This window comes from Mus caroli, chromosome X, assembly GCF_900094665.2.
Source record: "Mus caroli chromosome X, CAROLI_EIJ_v1.1, whole genome shotgun sequence".
In the NCBI taxonomy this organism is placed as follows: Eukaryota; Metazoa; Chordata; class Mammalia; order Rodentia; family Muridae; genus Mus; species Mus caroli.
In genome coordinates, this window is record NC_034589.1 from 52052756 (window position 1) to 52066038 (window position 13283).

Sequence of the window (13283 nt, forward strand, 5' to 3'; positions counted from 1 at the left end):
CTGCTTCCCTAACTAATGCAGTCTCTGGTCCCGCGCACAATTGGATTGGAGCAGAAGCTGTGTTCCACTCACCAGAAGTCTTAAGATCCTGTGGCGGGTGTTGTGGGTAGCTGGCGAGTGTCTGGGAATCACTCTTGATTCTCCCTCTCCCTCAGTCCACATAGCTCTTCAGTCACCCAAGGCTTCTATGTAAGCTTTCTAAAATAGGAACACAGTAGCATCACTGGCCTGCTTGAAATGTTTCAGTGCAGTGTTTCTCAACTCTAGCTGTATACTGAACATATCTGGACAGACTTCAGATACCCAGGCTCTACCCAAAGCAATGGAACCCGAATTTCAGAGGGTGGTGTCTCGAAATCAGTATTCTAAAAGCTCTTCAAGTGATTCTAATATGTAGCTAAAACTAGAAACACAGGCTCAGTAGATCTATATTTTGTGCCAATAGGGTTAAGTTCTAGCTCTCTAGCATGGCACAAGTGTTTTTTATTACTTTGCCCTTCCGTGCCTTTTCATGTGCATTTTGGACCTCACACTTATTGCCCCTGCCTCTCTGATCTGTATGTTCATCCAACAGAAACACCTTTTTTTTTTTTTTCCCCCAGCCTCCACTGCCTAGTAAGTTCCCGCTAGTACTCCACCTAGAAAGCACCTTTTCTTTTTTGACAATTTGGTTTTTTGGCTTGGTATTTATTTATTTTTATATTCATCTATCTGTTTATTCACCAAGTATTATCTGAGTGTACCTTGCAAACTACAGTGGTGATTCTAAAACCAGATTGCTAGCTCTCTGAGGGTAGGAATAGTTTTTTTTTTTTTAATTTAATTTTATTTGTAGTTCTTTTTTATGGTCTCAATAAGTTATATTTAAGAATATATATGTATATATAGATACATATATGCATGTAATAACAATGAAAAAAAGTCATGAATTTGAAGGGGAGTGGGAAAGTACATAGGCAATTTTGGAGAGAGAAAAAGGAAGGAAGGAATCTCATATAGCTAAATTATAACCTCAAACAAACAAAAAATACATGTGGGTGTAATTCTTTTTTTACAGTCGATATTCCATTCTCTACCCCTCCCCATCCACCCGACTGTTCCACATCCCATACCTCCTCCCTACCCACCTGTCTCCACGTGGGTGGCCCCACCCCCACCCCATCTGACCTCTAAACTCCCTGGGGTCTCCAGTTTCTTGAGGGTTAGGTGCATCATCTCTGACCCGGCAGTCCTCTGCTGTATGTATGTCAGGGGCCTCGTGTCAGCTGGTGTATGCTGTCTGTTTAGTGGTCCAGTGTTTTAGAGATTTCAGGGGTCCAGATTAATTGGTTCTCCTACAGGGTCACCCTTCTCCTCAGCTTCTTTCAGCCTTCTCTAATGCAACAACAGGGGTAAGCTGCTTCTGTCCATCGGCTTGGTGCAACTATCTGCCTCTGACTCTTTCAGCTGCTTGTTGGGTCTTCCAGAGTGCAGTCATGCTAGGTCCCTTTTTGTGAGCACTCCATAGCCTCAGTAATAGTGTCAGGCCTTGGGACCTCCCCTTGAGCTGGATCCCACTTTGGGCCTGTCACTGTGCCTTCTTTTCCTCAGGCTCCTCTCCATTTCCAACCTTTTAAAAATAATTTAGCAAGTCAAGGAACCGTTCCTTTAACAGGTGTCCTGTAATCTCATTCAACTCTATTGGAACTGCTTGTCCCCTCCAAAAAGAATGAGAAAATTCTCCAATTTAATGAAATTGTTCATAATTTTTTAAAGCTCCCTCACTTAAAATGTATCATGTGTTGTATGAGAGCTGTTAGGTGAACTCCAAAGAGTCAGTATGTCATTGTATGCTATTCTAACAGTGAGGCAACTGCCAGGTTAGCCAAGGCCTTTAGCTATAGAATGACGTGCTGTATCCAGCACACAGTTCTCTACTGAAGAGAATCCAAAGGTTCCACCAGACTTTGACCTCAGCAAGAAAAAGTGGCTCTTGACTACAGTAGCGAGGACCTAATATGACTTATGCATGTGACTTAGCAGATTCTCCTAAAATTTTAAATTCCTGCCAAAGGGAAGGGGACACCACTTTTGCAGTTGAAGATTTTAGCGTGGAGTTGATGGATGCATGCTCCCTCTTCTGAACCAGTGCCAGTGCTCCATCCATTCTCTGGTCTCCAGGTTAATTGTCTTTCCACCTTACCTCATCTTTGAATTACAGATATACTGTACCCACTTTCTTGGCTTTTATATATGAACTCCAGCTTGGTCACCTAATGGTAAATGATGGGCAAATTGTACTAAGTGTCAAGTCCATGGGTATTCAGGATCCCATCTCTAAGCAAGGGGCATCAGCTTAGCCATCCTCCTGCCTGGCCAATGTCAGAGCACAGACTTGACTCCTTGGTTAAGTCTGCATATACTTCAATGCTAAAATGACCAATCATTATTGCTACAGGCTGAATATCTGTGTCTTCCAAGGTTTGTATGCTGAATTCAAATCTTCATGGTAATACATTAAGACAGATGTGAGGCAATTGGAAGATGATTGTGCTATGGCAACAGAGTCTCATGAAAAGAATCTGTATCCTTGCAAATCAGTCACTAAAGAGCTTTTGTCCCTTGTATCAGAGGAGGCCACGGGAAAAAAAACAGAACAGTGGCTATCTATGAAGCAGGTACCTAGCCTATGGTAATATGTTTTATCCAACTTAATGGACTAGGATAAATGCTAATATTGATTACCCATACTGCATGGCAGCTCCTAGAGAAAGCACTATCTGAAATAACATATGCCTATATACATATTAGACTCCTTTAATTTCATCTGTGTGTCATTCCTTCTTAGTTTGTGGTTCTTGATGTTTGACATGCATTGAAATCACCTAGCAGTGAGTCAAAATAATAATACCTAGAAATTAAATCAATCAATCAAAGACAAAACTCCTGATTCCTGAATGTTATTACCCCAGCAGCAAATTGTTATTACAATTTCTGATTGTATTTGATTGAGAAGTTGCTCAGATGTCAAGAGTTTTGAAAACGTCAAGGTGAGGCTGGGGATATAGATGGGTGAGTGGGCAAGGTGCGGGAAATATTAAAAAATCAAGCCAGCATGTTCCCATGCTTGTGCCGGCAACTCTCAGCCCCCAGCAGTCTGGTTGGCCATGCACTAGCGGACAATGGCTGGACTGATTTTATCTCACGGAGACTCTGACTCAGAACTCCACAATCTCTCCACCCAGCTTGCTAGGTTCCCACTGGTGAATCAATCCTGTGATTCAAATCCCTCATGGCCTTTGTGGTGCATATCTGGCAAACTCACACTTGGCCACCGTACCTTTCTCTCTTGAACCCAGTCGAACCACCACTTGACGGAAAATACCACACAGACTTAATTCGGAAACAATAGTAATTCAAGCTCTGGGTGCAACAACTAAAACCTTATCTTTTAAGCTTTGTTAAATCTGATTCCTTCCGTGGCAAATCCTAACAGGTCCACCATGATACCGGGAAACTCTTGCAGCTACATCTTGCCTTTATGCTATCCCAGTTCCAAACCACCTAACTCTCCTGCTTTCTCTCTTCCTCTGTCCAACCTGGAAGTCCCTCCTACTAGCCCAGTGATTGGCTCCTTTATCCATTAGGAGATTGGTTCACAAGAACAGCACTTGCCAATAAAATAGGATCTGAATTCAAATCCCCAGAACCCACATAAAACCAGGCATAGTAGTATGCATGTATAAGCCCAGTGTCCCCATGGTGATAGAGATGGGAGGTGGACATCTGGGTGACTCTAATGTGCTGGGAGGACTGAGCTTATTAGAGGCAACATATTTGCCCTGATTTGGTTATAGAGTTGACACTGGCAATGCCATGATTTGATCTTAAGGTAGCATTAGTAGCTCAAGAGCTAAGGGGACTTTACTTGGACACAAGGGCATTACTTGTGTCCAATAGCTGACTATGTAGCTGTATTTTCTTCTTAGGATTTCAGAGTTGGTTGTCATCATTCAATCTCTACTTACAAAGGAGCCAAGAAGTCCTTCTTACTTTCAGCTCTGCCGATTTAGATAACTCCTTCTGCCTGTAATTTTTGACTTCTTTCTGTGTCTAAACTGAAAGCCAAAAGACAAAGAAACCCATACTCCAGAGTGAGGTGCTGGGGTTTGTTAGTAAATCTTACAACACCAACTTGACAATTACAGTGACTCAACTATGAAGTACCCCTGCCCAAATCCCCTCGGAATCAGTTCTTCTTAATGCCCACTATCATCGATTTATAAATGATAGTTTGATAGTTTGATGATGGCTTGATTCACATGAGAATGATCTTCCTTTCTGAATTGGGCTCAGACTGTATTTTTTGGCCTTGTATGTAAATTTCTTGGGTGTTGTTTCTTTGCTTGCTTCCCCCTTTCCCTCTGCTTTGAGCATATTCAAATGCTCAATTCATAAACAGATTCAGGATGTTCTTGCACACACATAGAGGAGTGCCAGAGGTATGGTTTTAAACAGTGGTCTTTTCTAGGAAAAGACTTCAGTCAATAGGTATAGGAGACCTAGGTTCAAGTTACATTGAAAAGAAACTGGATAGGCCTCTTTAAAAATAGAGGGCTTTGTTTTAGGGACTGGAGAGATGGATCAGTAATTAAAAGCACACACTCATCTTGATCCGAATTCAGTTCCCAGAACCCTCATTTGGGTGCCTCATGTGGATTCTGTAACTCCAGATGCTGTCTTCTGGCCTCTAAGGGCATCTGCACTCATGTGCACATAGCCCCCTCCCACCCCCTAATTAAGAAAAAAACAAAACTTTTTAAATGTTATTTTTTTAAAAAAATAAGTTATTTATCCTTATTTTATGTACATTGTTCTTTTGCTTGCATATATGTCTATGTGAGGGTTTTGGATCTCTTGAAACTGGAGTTGCAGACAGTTGTAAGCTACCATGTGGGTACAGGGAATTGAACTCTGGTCCTCTGGACAAGCAGTCAATGTTCCCAACTGCTGAGCCATCTCACCAGCTTGAATGTTATCTCTCTAACATTTATTTATTTAATGAGAGGACACAGGCTATAGCACACATGTATAAGTCAGAGGACAACTTACTGGAGTTGGTTCCCTCCTTCTACCATGTGGATCCTCAGGGACCAAACTCAAGTTGTCAGGTTTGGTGGCAAGTGCCTTTCCTTTGCTTGTTGAGATATCTTGCAGACCCTGGATTCACTTCTTTAAGTGACTGTAAGAATTTGCAGTGCAGGTTAGAACTTACTGGATTCTCAGGGAAAAGGTGAATTTTACACATCAGGTGGGATCTTGGTTTTGTTGCCTTATTGTTTTGTTGGGTTTTGTTCTGTTTTTATGGATTTATGTTTTTATTTCATACGTATGTTTATGGGCCTGAATGCATGTATGCACATGACATCTGTACAGGCCTGCTGAAGCTAGAAGAGGGTGTCAAATCTCTTGGAACTGGAGTTGCAAATAGTTATCAACCACTTAATGTGGGCGCTGGGCACAGAGCCCCAGTTTTCTGCAAAAGCTGCAAGTGCTCTTAACTGCTGAGTCATCTCTTCAGTCCTCAGTTGGTTTGAGACAGGGTCATGAGTTATCCAGCTTAACCTTGAACTTTCTATGTAGCCATGGATGACCTTAAACATTTCATCTCCCCTCTTTCACCAAGTGCTGCAATTATATGCATGTACCACCACAAATTTATACAGTATGGGAATTGAAGCCAACCTCTGGATTTCACACAATCTATGCCAGTACCCTACCAACTGAGCTGCATCCCCAGATCCTCAGATTAGGTTTTTAAAAGTATCCATTTTGTATAGTTTGGAAACAGTTCTGTACCAGGTTTTTACTCCCAAAGACAGAGGCACTACTGTAACCCTGTCTCTGAACAGGTTCTTGCCACAAAGTGCCCCACTTCCTTTCCAAACTTACTCATCTTGCTCATCAGCAACAAAATGAAAATGTCTTTCTCACTCTCTATGAGCATCTCCCCAGCTCAGCAACTTCAGGTGCCTCTGTCACTTTGATTTATTCAAATGATTTGAAATGTCAAGCTATTGAAGATTATAGGTAGGGGACTGTGGGCAGTGTCACCCACTGCACTAAAGAGCCAACGGATTTCAGTTCTCTGAACGGATGCCAGAGAAGGAGAAAGCTGAGCCTGTGGGATCTCTTCCTGCCATGTTTCTCAGTGGAGTGCTTCAAGGTTACTTAGACACACTCACAAGAAAGCCACAGCTTCTGCCAGTTTAAATGACACTATGTGGGAATAAAAGGTGTCATTAAGGAGAGACTTTGCATCAACTGTGATTTCTTAGAGAGTCTTAACAATTGGTTTTTTAATGTTTTCTGAAGTAAAAATTTTTGATTCCAACCACAGTGTGGTCTTACTAGATTGGCGATAGTCCCAGAAAACTGCTGATTTCAGTGAAGTGGGGGGCTTTCTGTGAGGCTTCATTAGACTCTAAGGAGAGTGTCATATTGTGCTGGGTACAGAGGTAGGAAGCATTCATTGCATGCTAGCTATTGCTATGATTACTGAAAGTTCACTTCTAGAGAGTTCTATGAGTCGCCCTTGGGATTGGGCTTCAAATATACCTTTTCTGGCATTCTCTCCTGCTGAGAGCAGGACTGTTGCTTCAGAGTGGTTAATCTCATTACAGGAAACATTGATGAGGGGTGGGGGAATAGGCTTTAAATCCCCTTTGGCTGGTACTCAGGCTATTCTAATAGTCATTTCCCAAAGCTTAGAAAATACTTGTCTTGCTGCATGGCATTAGGTGGCATCAATTGCAGGTCTGGCCAGGACTGCTGGTGCAAGCAGACTTGTAGCCTCAGCTACTCAAGAGACAGAGGCAGAAGTATTCAAGTTCAAGGTCTACCCAGGCTGAAGAGTGAGGCCAAGGGAACTTAGTAAGATCCTGCTTTTTAAAACAAATATGCTTAAAACAGGGTGTGGTTGCCTAGTCCAACGGAGAATGCTTGCCTGGAACGCACATATCTCTGGGCTCTGTACTCCACACTGCAATAAATAAATATATAGATTAAATTATCATGTCTATAATATCTTGTCTGTTTTTTTAGGAAGAAAGTTGAAGATAGCTCCTCAATAGAAAGCTCATATTTGAAGAGGATCATATTAGCTCAACACAGAGGAAGTTGGTAGTAAAGTGCTGGACATGTATAATGATGTTCTGACCTCTGATACCAGCTCTGATGTTCTGAGGGTGATATAGCTTCCTCTATTGCATTTGCCAAGGGGTTCTTTTAGTTAAACAGTATACTAAACTCCTCTCTCTCTCTCTCTCTCTCTCTCTCTCTCTCTCTCTCTCTCATCTCTCAATTTTTCAGAATAAAGACAAAAGAATTGCTGTGTCTGGCTGCCTCCAGTGCACATTAGTAATGCCTCATCTGCAGGAAATGCAGTGAGAACCAAGCTGGCCCAGACTCAGTTTTCAAGCTCCTAGCATAGTCAGGGAGACAGACAGCAACATGCTGAAGCAAAGTCCTTCTGACTTCAGAGATGAGTGGAAATCTTACAGATCAGCTGTGAAATGCACAATTAAAATCAAGGAGTTATATAGCCAGCCCCATACCTGTGGGTTCTACATTAAAAATTATCTCCTTTCTACATCTATCTACATGAGTTTTGCTTTGCATTATTCCTTAAATAATGCAGTATAAACAGCTATTCACATAGCATTTACATTGTGTTGGGCATTAACAAGTCATTTGGGGTCTAGAGCTAAAGTATATAGTATACATTACATGTAAATATAATACCATTTTATATAAAGAATTTGAACATCTTCATGTTTTGACATCCAGGGGAATAGTTAGGTCTACGTCCACCTGGATTCTGAGGAATGATTATAAAAACTTATAACTGAACACAATATACTCAAAACAGAGGTCATAGATACTCAAAACACGGGCACTGCCTAGTTAGTTTAAGTGCATTTCATCATCTTTGCCTTTGAAGTTGTGTGTATCGTCCGGAGCAGAAGCATGGAATCTGTACAAGGGATAATGGAGGACTTCTTGGCTACCTCGTTCCAACTTGGGTGTTATATTACTTCGTGTGGAGAAAGTGAAATTAGCAGTGGAGGAGCTATGAAAATCTATGATCCTTTCAGACTAGGAATTTGTTTTTTCCTTTCGGAAGATGAGTTGCTGAGCATATATTAACATACCACTGGAAACTGACTAGCAAATAGATGACTGCAGTAAATCTAATAAACTATATGACAGGAGGACTTCAGTCCATGGTAGGGGAGCATGTAGAAGTGTTTTGAGAAGTGTTACCTAGGAGGTGTGGGGTGGCTTGGTTAGGAAAGTGTTTGCTGTGAAGGCATGCAAACCTGAGTTCAGATCCCCACCACCCACATTACAGTCAAGTTTAGATATAAGTGTCTCCCAGTGCTGGGACAGGGCAGAGTGCTGTGGGAGCTCAGAGAAGTATATCCATGAATCTCAATGGCCAACCTGTCTGGCTGAACCAGTGAACTCCAAGATCAATGAGAGACATCATCTCAAAAAATAAGAGACTGTTGTCAACCTCTGGTCTCCACATATTCATGCACAGGCATGCATGTATGCACACATGCATGTGTGTGCATTCAAGCGCATGCGCGCACACACACACAGACACACAGACACACAGACACACAGACACACACACACACAACCACAAAGCTTATATAGAATGCTGGTTGCAGTTGGTTATATTCAGGGGCAATAAATCTGGTGATAAATATATAGAAGGAAGTACAGAGTCAAGTCCGCCAAGGAGCCTCTTGGACTGTTGTAGAGATACAGGAGTTAACTGTGCACTATGCTGATGGCAGTACAGGAAGTTTTCCCAGAAGAGGTGTTGTGGCATCTTAGGCTGATTTAAAAAGAACTGGAGGGGTAGGGTACAGAATCAGTTGTACAGTGTTTGTCTAGCATGCACAAAGCCTTGAGTTCAGTCTCTATGGTAAGTTTAAGACCTGCTCAGAATATATGAGAATATATGAATCCTTGTTGGAGAGGGGGCAAGAGAGGAAGAGGAGGGGGAGAAGGAGGGAGAAGTGGCAAGAATTTTTCTTGAAAACAGGTTACATATTACATATTTCTTACATATTAAGGCACATTACCTACAGATTCAAAATAAAAGAGTGATTGAGTAATTGGCATTTTCCAAGTTATTTTTGTCCATGTGGTGGCTCGTGCCTATAATTCAGCACTTGGGAAGCTAAAGCAAGATTGCCAAGAGTTTGAAGCAAGCTGGAGACATGTAGTGAGTTCTAGGACAGCTTGGAATACAGGGTGAGGCTCTGTCTCAAAAATAAATAAGCAAGCAAGTAAATAAATAAATAAAATAATATTTTCAAGGTATGCTTCATTTTGTGAGTTTATATAATCCTTGAAAGATATTGAGTGCGTTTGTTCAATTTTGTACTAAATGAGCAAAGACTTCATTTAGGATATAATTAAAAAAAAATCTTCTATTCAAAAGTCTGGTATTTGCTAAACCGGTAGGTTTAAATCACAGGTATAAATCACATTGCTCTCTTCTCACTTAAAAGAAATGTCACTTGAATTTTCCAAGAAAACTTGGCCCTGAAATAAGGATAGAATCTATTGTGGTGGATGGGTGAGGAACTCATAGGTCCCATGTGCCAAGAATCTATGAAACAAAGTGATATCACTTTGGTAATAGCAGTTGGGGGAAATACCTACTTTCTCTTTGCATTTAACACCTTTTTGGAGAAAAGAACAAGACTTAAAGGTCAGATTAGCAACCTAAAAATGAAACTAGAATGGAGGGAAGGATAGAAGGAGTGGCATGCTGTCTTTCTTTAGTCCAAGCCTGAGGAGAAGTACCACTTAGTCTTCTAAGTTCCCAAGGCAGAAATCCAGGCCTTTAGTGTTACACACAGACTCATTCCATTTGGGAGGAAACTCTTCGAAGGGAAAAATCCTGGACTGATCGCTAGTCCAGAACTAGCTTGCAAAACCCTTTACTGGAGACAACGTACATAATTTGGATACAAGACAGAGAAATTCAAGCAGGAACTAACTGGAGGCGTCTTCCCTGTTAACTAGTATTCATAGTGCCAGAAGGGTCTGTGCAAGCTATTGGGGGAGAAAAGCCATCAATGATGTAGTTTGGCCTTTAGTCTCTCCCGGCTTGTCCGTTGAGGTAGTCCTAGGAGTGCAATAGTGTTGTGGCTGTTTTGGACACAATTGGTTGCTTCCTGATTGGATCTGAGACCTGCTCCATGGGAGGAAATAAATGTGAACCTTGTCAATACTCTACAGCTAAGGAGGACACAGTCTCTGTGGGGGGATCCACTACCTAGGTTTTGCTAAATGGACATGTTAAATTGCCTCCTAAGGAATTATGCTCATACACATAGACTGATGCAACTCTTTAGCCTTAGTCAGCAAAGCCTCTTTTGGCACGAGTTACAGTCCAAGCAGAGATTCCTAACTCATTAAAGTGCTGAGAATAATGGATCGCTGAGTGCTCATCCTACATAGGACATCCAGCTATTTCACCCACTCTAAGGTCCAGGGGGCGTCATGCAAGGGGGAGTGGAAAGACTGTAAGACCCATATGATAGGGAAGAGGACTTTCAAATACTGTCTTCTGGGCATGGCTGTTGCAATCATGAATGTGATGGAATTGTGACTCCCTGCACAAGACCTTCACATGGAAGGAGATGCTTGAGGGAGGGAGGGCAACTAGCCAGGAAAAAGAGAAGGTAATGGGACAACAATATATAGTATACAAGCAAGAGACAAAAGAGAAAGAAACATGAAAAGGGGAACGAGAAAGAAAGAAGAAAAGAAAAGAAAGGGAACGAAAAGAAGACAAAAGAAGGCAGGCAGGCAGGCAGGCAGGAAGGAAGGAAGGAAGGAAGGAAGGAAGGAAGGAAGGAAAAGAAAAGAGAACTGGATGGAATGTGGAATGAGCTTTTCTGAGACTTTGACTTTTCATTGATTTCTTTATGTTCGTGCTTACAAAGAACAGAAACCCACTGAGTGAATTCAGATGAAGTGAGAATGAGGAAGCTGACTTCATTAAAAAATAATCATCTAATATCCACTGTATTTCAGGTCTGAGCTAGGAGTATGGTGAGCAGTGACTAAGAATACTCCCTGTTAGCAGGACAGTGGCAGTGCATACCATTAATCCCAGGGCTCCAGAGGCAGAGGCAGGTGGATCTTTGTGATTTGAAGTCCAGGTTGCCTGGTCTACACAGAGAGTTCCAGAATAGCCAAGGTTGCACAGAGAAACTGAGAAACCCTATCTAGAAAGATGAGAAAAATGACTCAGTGGTTAAGAGCACCAGTTGCCCTTCAAGAAGACCCATATTCAATTCCCAGCACCCACATGGCAGCTCACACCTGTCTGTAACTCCAGTTCACAGTTTTTGATACTCTCACACAGACATACATGCAGGTAAAACACCAATGAATATGAATTAAAAAATAAATTATACCCAGCACTCAGGAGGGAGAGGCAGGCGGNTTTCTGAGTTCAAGGCCAGCCTGGTCTACAAAGTGAGTTCCAGGACAGCCAGGGCTATACAGAGAAACCCTGTCTCAAAAAACCAAAATAAATAAATAAATAAATAAATAAAAAATAAAATAAATAAATAAATAAATAAATAATATATTAAAAAGGAAGAACAATGTGTGTGCCATCTAGCAGGAAAAAAAAATCAAATCACTGATGTAAGAAGCATGCAATTTGTCTGTGAGCTTTGCGCTCTGAATGCTGGAAGATTCCCCATAACCTTGTCTTAATTGTGCAGAAAGAAAGGTCAGGAAAGGCTTCCCTGGAAAAGAGAGAAAGTTCTGAAGGTGACTTGTTGCAACTAGAAGACACAGCAGCTCGGCAGGACCTGATTTTTGCCTTGCTTGCCTGTGAGTGCCCTTCACTCCCAGGGCAGCTGCTGGATACAGAAAGGTGCCTCTTTCCTTTCCACGCCCACTGCTCTTCTCTGAACTTAGGGCTCCAGCTTTGTGAGCACAGTTGTCTGGCCTCAGGAAGCAAACTGACCAAAGATTTGTGCAAAACTCAGCAGTTTCCATTTTGCAAACTTTGTTCTGAGGGAGTTGCTGATCACAGCCCTTCCCCCTTTAAAGTTCCCTTTGAACTCTGCCTTTGACTGAACCCAAGCATCACCACGGAACTTAGTCAAAACCACAGTGTGGACCCTAAGTAAGTAGAGGTATATTTGAAACTTGAGAATTCTCTCAAAAGGTTTTGAGATGGTGCAGTTGGAAAGACCAACATCACTTGCATTTACAGAGTGAGATCTTCAGGCATGTGTTTTAGAACTGGGTGAGAAAATGATGCTCTTACTACTAATAACAGTTAATACTTATATTCGGCAGTTACTACATTCCAGGAGGTTGTCTGCTAAGCACTTGTTTTATCTCATTGGCTCATTCTGGGGATGTAGGTGTTATACAAAATCCACTTTACACGTGAGAAAATGAAGCTTATTCAAATACTGTTGATATTGAATATTCAAACAGATGAATGTCTACGCAATCTTGCCACATGTAAATATTTGTGTCACTGACCACTCCCACAGTCAAGAAGGTCAGTTGCAGCATTACTACAAAAATTGCCTGTGCTGTGTCCCTTTTATAGTAACACCTAGCCCCCTTCCCCTGTTGCTGGCAACCACCATTCCACTCCCTGTAATCTATAGGTTTGCCATTCTGAGAATCTTATGCCAATACACTCATATAAAATACCCCTTCTTGAGACTGCCTTTTTCTTCTTCTCTTCTTCCTCCTCCTTTTCCTCTTCCTCCCCCTACCCACTCCTCCTCCTCCTCCTCCTCCTAGACATAATTCCCTTGGGATATACCCCCATTGCTGCAAATAGCAATAGTTCATTTCTTTATATTTATTGAGTACTATCCCATGGTATGGCTATAAATCTGTTTAACCATCTAGCCTCTAAAGAACACAGATATTTCCCAGTTTGGGGCTGTTAAAACTGAAAATGTTTTGAACATTTGTGTACACATTCTTACATGCAAAATTATGAGCATAATTTTGGAATGTGTCTTTATTATTACTTTAGTTACTACAGGATCTGTTGTACCTCCTTTATTCTATGGCTAACATTAGTAATTAGTATCTTACTTTCTTTTTTTTTTAAATTTTCAATATTTTTATTACATATTTTCCTCAGTTACATTTCCAATGCTATCCCAAAAGTCCCCCATAGCACCCCCCACTTCCCTACCCACCCATTCCCATTCTTTTGG